Source organism: Ovis aries, chromosome 1 (assembly GCF_016772045.2).
Source record: "Ovis aries strain OAR_USU_Benz2616 breed Rambouillet chromosome 1, ARS-UI_Ramb_v3.0, whole genome shotgun sequence".
In the NCBI taxonomy this organism is placed as follows: Eukaryota; Metazoa; Chordata; class Mammalia; order Artiodactyla; family Bovidae; genus Ovis; species Ovis aries.
The window spans coordinates 271,809,796-271,817,071 of NC_056054.1; positions in this window are offsets into that span (position 1 = coordinate 271,809,796).

The following is a 7,276-nucleotide window of genomic DNA, read 5'->3' on the forward strand; positions in this document are numbered from 1 at the left end:
GGGCTGAGGGAAGTCAGTGGCCTGGATGTTCCACTGAAGTCATGGCCAAAGCCTTCCAGCAGGAGTCCTGCAAAGAACAGATGGCTTCTTACAGCCACGCTCTGTTTCCAGAAGCAGCGTAGGTTCAGAGTTCAGTGATAAAGCTGACATTGAGCAGAACCGGGACTCAAACCCAAGTCTCCTGTTTCCTGATGCTGCTCCCTTGCCAAGATAACCAGACCAAGTTTTGTTGATGTCATTGAAACTGCTATCCAGGACTCCCCCAGGCTTCTGTGACTGCCCTTCGCTTTGAATTTTAAATGACCTAGGAGCCTCCAACCAGAGCATACAGAGTCCTCGGACACACAGCAGCTGGCAGCAGCTCAGTCCTCTGAGCGGATGAGAGAGTCCCATAGCCTGGGCCAGATGTTAATCTGTCTTTTCTGTAAGAACGCAACAGAAGGGTGAGACTCAAGCAGGGAAGGAGGAAACCCCTTATTGTGTAAACCCTTTTGCAATTCCTGGGCAAGGTTAGAACATGTGATGATGCTTGAAATCTAACTTTAGGGGAGAGACCATTTTTGGTCATGGCTGATGTGTTGACACCTTTGCAACTGGAAATGGCATGGCCTTTGTCCACGTGCTATGAGTAACTGACCCCTCCTGCTTGCCAAATTTGTGTGCAGTTGGCAAAACAGCCTGAGATTGCTACATTGGATCCCTACTGGTTGTTTCTGTGTCTGTGGCTTTCTATGCTGTGTACATATAACCAGGGCTTAGCACGCACCTGTGTGTTTGCCTGGCAGCGAGCCAGTTAGGCTGATTCAAGGTGGACCCATGGCCTGGGCAGGCTGGAAGGACAGAGACAGTAATGGAGGGAAAAGGGTGAATAGAAAATGGACAAAAATATTGTGTGGTGAATAGAAAATGGGCAAAAATATTGTGTATCAGCCATGATTCATCTCCATGTAAAGCCCTTCAGAAACAATTTTATCATTTGCTGGTAAACTCCACCAAATAAGGTCTGGAAGAGGTCATTCATCATCGCAATGCAAATAGGACCGGGTCCCACCACTTTGCACTGAGTTGCTCTTGTGCTCTGACCCCCTAGGTCTGCTGTAGGGCAGGTGCGCCTAGAGGGCCCAGCTCCAAGCTGAGATCAGCTGTTTCCACCTCCGCCAGGGCCTGTGGAGGGGATGAGCTCACTCACTATTTCAGAGCACTTAGGGAGAACTGTTTTCTAGAACCTGGCTGGCCTCCACTCCCCCAGCCTAGCTGGATCAGCCCTGATTGTCAGGCACCTGTTTACCTTGGAGACGGAACAGTTCGCAGGGCTCTGAGTGGTCAGTTGAGGCCCCCGGGACACTGGCTCTCAGAGACAGAGCAGTGGGGCCCTGGCAGACATGGGGGGCCTGCTGCCTGCCCTGGGATCCGCCTTCCAGCTGATGCTGGGGCATTTGTGGGGCACTCTGCTGGTGGTTTGTGAGAACTGGACACACGACTCAGGTCTCCCTGAGTTTCCCTGGGAGATCCTGGTATGTGCTATGCTGCTGGTTCTCACAGGAAAGAGATGGCACCATTTAAGAACTGTGAAGTCACTAAGGAAAAAGTCTTCTGCCCATGAGGAAATCTGCGGAAAATGTAGTGAGAATGTTGGACCACGGGCTCAGGCTGACAAAGCCCTCAAGCCGCCTCGGGTGGAGGCCAGTCCTCCCATGTTACTAACCTTGTGCTTGTCTGCCATGAACGCAAACCTAAGCGGGTCTTTGTTTCAGGACACGGTAGACTTCCTGGAGAATGCATGGAACGGCCAGTCTTCTTCCCTTTCCCAAGTTACTGATGGAAAACACACCTTGCAAGCATCAGAGGATGGTGGAGAACGACCTCAGAAGAAAGAAATGAGTGATTTCAACAGCAATGTTGATTTTCCAGAAAGTCCAGAACCATCTGACCAAGAAATTGAGAGAGAAAAGCAGCAAGTCCAGGAAAAGGAGGACCTGGGAGGAGGTCCGGAGCCGTCCAAGGCCTGCAAGGAGCCGGTCCTGGCAGACAGGGTGAACCGACGAAGATCCAGAGCAAACCTGTTGACCATCTTCCCCTTGCCTGAACTCCTCAGAGACTGGGGGGATGAAGGGAACCCAGACGTCCAGGAGCCCAAGAAGGAAGCAGCAAATGGCCATCCCCCAGTCCAGGGCTTGAAGGGTGAGCTGAAGGGCATCCCTCACGATGCTGACTGCAGTGTGTCCCTGGCACGTCCCGAAGAGGAGCAGCAAGCGACAGCCAGACACCCAAGGGGAGATCAGCGAAGGAGGGAAGAGCTCCCAGGATGAATCACAAGTCTCCACACTGAGGAAGCGTCCCTGCAGTGTGAAAATTCACAGCTCGACAGTGAGATCCAGCTGCTGAGGTGGAAACTCCAAAGCCTGCCTGACCCCCATGACAGCCACGTGATGCAAATTCACAGAAGACTGTTCAAGAAGGAAGCGCCCTGCTTGCAATCCAAGAAGAAACTGCTCAGCATCTGCAGAGAGCTGAACTCCGTGTGTCAGATCCACAACCTCTCCAAGAAGAGAGCTGGAGACCTGAGCGAAGAATTGGAGACAACCGCTGCCTGCCATCGCCAGGAGGTGCGCCTCTGCGAGGAAAGAGCTCAGGAAAGCTGGGTGGCCGCCGAGCGGATGCAGAGAGCGCTCAGCGAGCTGACCGGAGAGAACGCCCGCCTCAGGCAGCTGCTGGCCCAGGTCGAGTTCAACTCCCAGCTCTCCCCGAGGGGCCTTCATGTTCCTGCTGCTCCACCCACAGGCCCCAGGGGCCCGCAGGGCTCAGGAGAGCCCCTGGGTCACGAGGCCCCCCCCCACCCCGGCGAGGGGGAGGGTCCAGCCCTGAGGACGCAGGGGCCCTCGGTCACCTGCAGGCGCGACTCAGCTCAGCGCAGCCGGGTACCCACACTCACAACCAGGACACAACATCAGCCTGTGTTTTCCCTGTTTAAAGTAATTTTGATGTTTTATCTTTTTAGTTTAGCTTCTGTTACATCATTGATTTTTATTCATATAGATGGTGCATTATAATTTGTAAGATTTTTTTCTGAATAAAGTTTTATTTAATATATTTCTGAGGAATAACTTATTTGTATGTCTTGCACCCTCTAGAATAAGTTAGTATAAATTCTAGAATAAGGTAGTATAAATAATGTATTTTAATTTAAATCAAAAGTCATGATTCCTTAAGCCATCATTGAAGTTTAACATAGAGATGTTTGAAATAACAAAGACCATGTCTGTATGCTATGAACGGTTATTAGAAATGGATACAGTTAATCTGAAATTTGCCCCCAATAAACTGAATTGGTTTTAAAACACAACGCAAAAAAAAAAAAAAACCCACGAATACAGTATCCCTGAAACTTCATAATTTTTATCAAATAGTCTAAATTCATTAAATAATTTAGAGGAGTTGACATTTTGCAATCATTTTCGGTAGGTTTTATTGTATTTCCAGGCTTCCCCCAGTGGTTCAGCAGTAAAGCATCTACCTACAATGTAGACACAGGAGAAATGGGTTTGATCCCTGGGTTAGGAAGATCCCCTGGAGAAGGAAAAGGCAACCCACTCCAGTACTGAAGAATCCCACGGTCAGAGAAGACTGGCAGGCTACACAGTCCATGGGGTCGCAAAAGAGACACCGCTGAAGCGGCTGAGCACGAACACATGAACTTCTTCTGTTTAGACATTTTTCTACTTTATGAAGCGAAAAGTTTCTATACACACATGTACACACACATACACAGATATACACACACACACCGAGAGTACAATGCAGGTTTAAGACAATTCTGTTATTCTAGTACCTAGGGGAAAGTGTACGTGGAAAGGAAAAAATTTAGTTATACAAGCAACAATTAAAATCACACTTTCTTGTGAACCTAGCTCAAGGATGCATCAGCTTTGGGTCTGACACCTGCCACCTCACTGGGCCAGAGTGTGATCGTCACCTCTGAGCCAACGTGCCGAGGCAGGCTCCCCACCAGACTTTCTGAATTTGAGTTTCAATTCTGCCACTTACTGGCTTTGGGTCCTGGGGAAACTTACCCACTTGGTGAACCTCAATCTTTTCATCTGTAAATGGGGGGGCTTCTTTATACCTACCTCACAGAGTAGCTGTGGGGAGTCTCTTAACTCTTGTGGAACTCACCGTGCAGGGCTGGCACTTAGGACACGCTGTGACTCCCAGGGGCTGGTGGAGATCAGGGGCCCCCTCTCAGAATCCTGTGTTTAGACAGACGAAATTCAGAGGATGACAAATGAAATCAATGGCTGTACCCTGGATTACAGCTGTGGAAAAGTGATCTACACTTCTTTCTTAGCATTTTGTAGAATAAGATCAGTGTCGGGTCTCATAACTATTACAATTTCGAAGCAGTATTTCAAGATTTCACAACCGTGTCCGTGTGGGAGGAAATATGTGTTGTTTAGATTGATAACCCCATCAGAAGTGCGGCTAATCCTGCTGTAATGTGTGGCCTCCATTCAATTAATGAAGGAAATGCTGCATTTTATGGAATTCTCCAGGCCAGAATACTGGAGTGGGTAGCCGTTCCCTTCTCCAGGGGATCTTCCCAACCCAGGGTTCAAACCCAGGTCTCCTGCATTGCAGGCAGATTCTTTACCAGCTGAGCCACAAGGGAAGCCCAGTTGGAAGCCAGTGAACATTAAAAATTTTGTGGGTTTTTTTTTTTTAGTGTCCGCTGGCTTCCAACTAAAATGCAGCATTTCCTTCATTAATTGAATTCAAGTTCATCCAACTTCAACTTCATTCAAGTTCATTAATGAACCCTGAAAACTCAAATCTCTGGGTTCTCTGTGGCTCTGTCCCAGGATCCCAGACTGTCAAGGGAGGAGCAGAGGTTGCTGGCCACCCACAGAGGTGGGTGTGTGCAGGGTGGGTGGACTGTGGATGATCTATGAGGAAGGGGACCCCCGGGAACTAGGGGGACCATGGTTGGTGTGAGACGGTTACCATGGCAACCTTCTCACCAGCCCGTGTCCTCCCCTCCTATGCTCACCAGACACTTCTTCCAGAACCCATGTCCTGAGATGCCCTTCCCTCAGGACGTGGTCACAGGCTGGTTTTCCTGCCTATTCACAGAGTGACAAAATTGATAGAGACACTCGGTGCTCCTGCTAAGTTGAAGAGCATCTCCCCAAATTCATGTCCACCTGGAACCTCAGGAGACCTTATTGGAAATGGGATCTTTGCAGATGTCATTAGTCAAGATGAGGCGGCACTGATTAGGGCTGGTGCCTCATCCTGGGTAACCGAGGTTCGTAAAGAAGGGCAAACAGACAGACTCGTGGGGAAGAAGCCACGTGAAGACAGAAGCAGAGCTTGGGAGGGTGCGCCCACCAGGGGCTGGGAGAGAGGCCTGGAAGGACCTTTGCTCAGGACTTCAGAAGGAACCAGCCTGGCCGGACACCTTGATTTAGACTTCCGGTCTCCTGAACTTGGGGGAGAATACATTTCTGTCCTTTTCAGCCTTTCAGTTCATTGCAGCAACCACTGTAAACCGATACAGTGTGGCCGGATACTTCAAAATATACAGCTTGCAAAAACTTGAAGCTGGGATTCAGCTAGCCGGAACCTGCGGTAATATTAAAAATGTATGTATGTCTGATATCCATACCTCATACTTTTAACAGAAAAATAACATGCACATACATCCTTAAATATTTCAAAAATAACCTTCCAGGCAATGTGCTGGGATTGACACCGATTCATCGTGAATTCCGCCAGGGACCTTGAGTTCACAGTTCGCACCTACGTGTAATCCTGCAAAGGCTCCATGAAAACAAACTCCATTCTGTTTTCTGTGCCAGCTCCTGGGGGTGGGGGTGGGGGGTGTCTCTGTGGCAAGAATGGCAGGAATGAAAGGTGCCGAGAGACAGGCCTGCTGCACCTGCAATCCCCATCATGTGGTCATGTTTTCACAAAGGGTGCCTTGTCGACTGGGGCTCACAGTCTGTCCCACTGAGTTTCCTACGTGGCCCTTCGCCTCCCTCGGGGGTGAGTGGGGAGGCGGCGCGAAGTCAAATCCCCAGGAATAGGCGTTCAGGGGCCCGCCGAGCCTCGCACCCCGTTACCTGAGCGGCTGAGAGGTGCTCCACCTGTGCGGTGATGGGGGAGGTCCCCAGGCGGGCCCCGGGTAAGTCCACCCCTCTGCCCTCCACAACCCCTGAAACCTGGGGAAATTTCCGAGCCTTTCCTGGGGACTGTCGGAGAGCAGCACAAGTCCCAGCCGCTAACGGGAGACGTTCACCTGCTTGGAGACCCAAAGGAGCTGCCTTAGCTTTCCCTCCTTCACACGTCCCGCGTCTGCCCGCCTGCTGTGCACCATGCGGGCAAGGACACTTTACTTGGCCGAAGTATGATGGGGATCCCGTGTTTGTGCCTTAAGGTGGGGCTTGGGTTCACCTAGAAATACCGCTGGGACCCCGATGGGACCAGCTCACCCTGGGGAGGCATCTCTGCCTTCCGGTGAATAGGATGGGTCTCCATCACCACCAGTGCAGACCTGGCATCAGCCCGCGTCCCCGGTCTCCGCAGGAGGACTCACACACACACACACACACATCCCCAATGGGTGTCACCTTAAAACACACCTACATCAGGGATTAGGCTGGGGCCAGGTGAGCCCACACTTAGTGTCCTGGGCTTTGGTGAATGTCCTGGGCTTTGGTGAGAGGGGATGGGGAGAAAAATGAGTTTCTGGGAAGGACTTCAGTACATTCTGGAATGTTAACCCTCTTCAGGGCCAAGTTTAGAAGGTGTTATGGTTTCACCTCACTGGGCAGTGGACTGCTGCTGGCGTTAAGGTCCAAGTCCAAAGGCTTCCCAGTCTGTCTTCTTTCTTTCTATTTTTCTTTTTTTAATTGAAATATAACACTTCCACTGCAGGTGCTTGAATTTTGGGGTCCCATTCAGAGACCTTCAACATACATCTCCAGCATGTGATACCTTCCCCGGCAACATGCAGAACATTCTAGGTCCCAGCGGGCCCTCGTGGTCAACAACCAACCCCCATCAATAATCCCCAACCTGGAGATGACTGCTGTATGGAGCCCCCAACCCATATGTTGCTAAACTCCCTGAGGGTGGGTTCACGCAGTGCACACCCTGGCACCTGCCTTCTTGAATCTGCACTGTGATGCGTCCTTGCCTCTGTGATAGTTTTTTTATTGCCGTGCACCATCCATCCCATCACGTGAATAAACTACATTGATTCACCTCGGGCCCACAG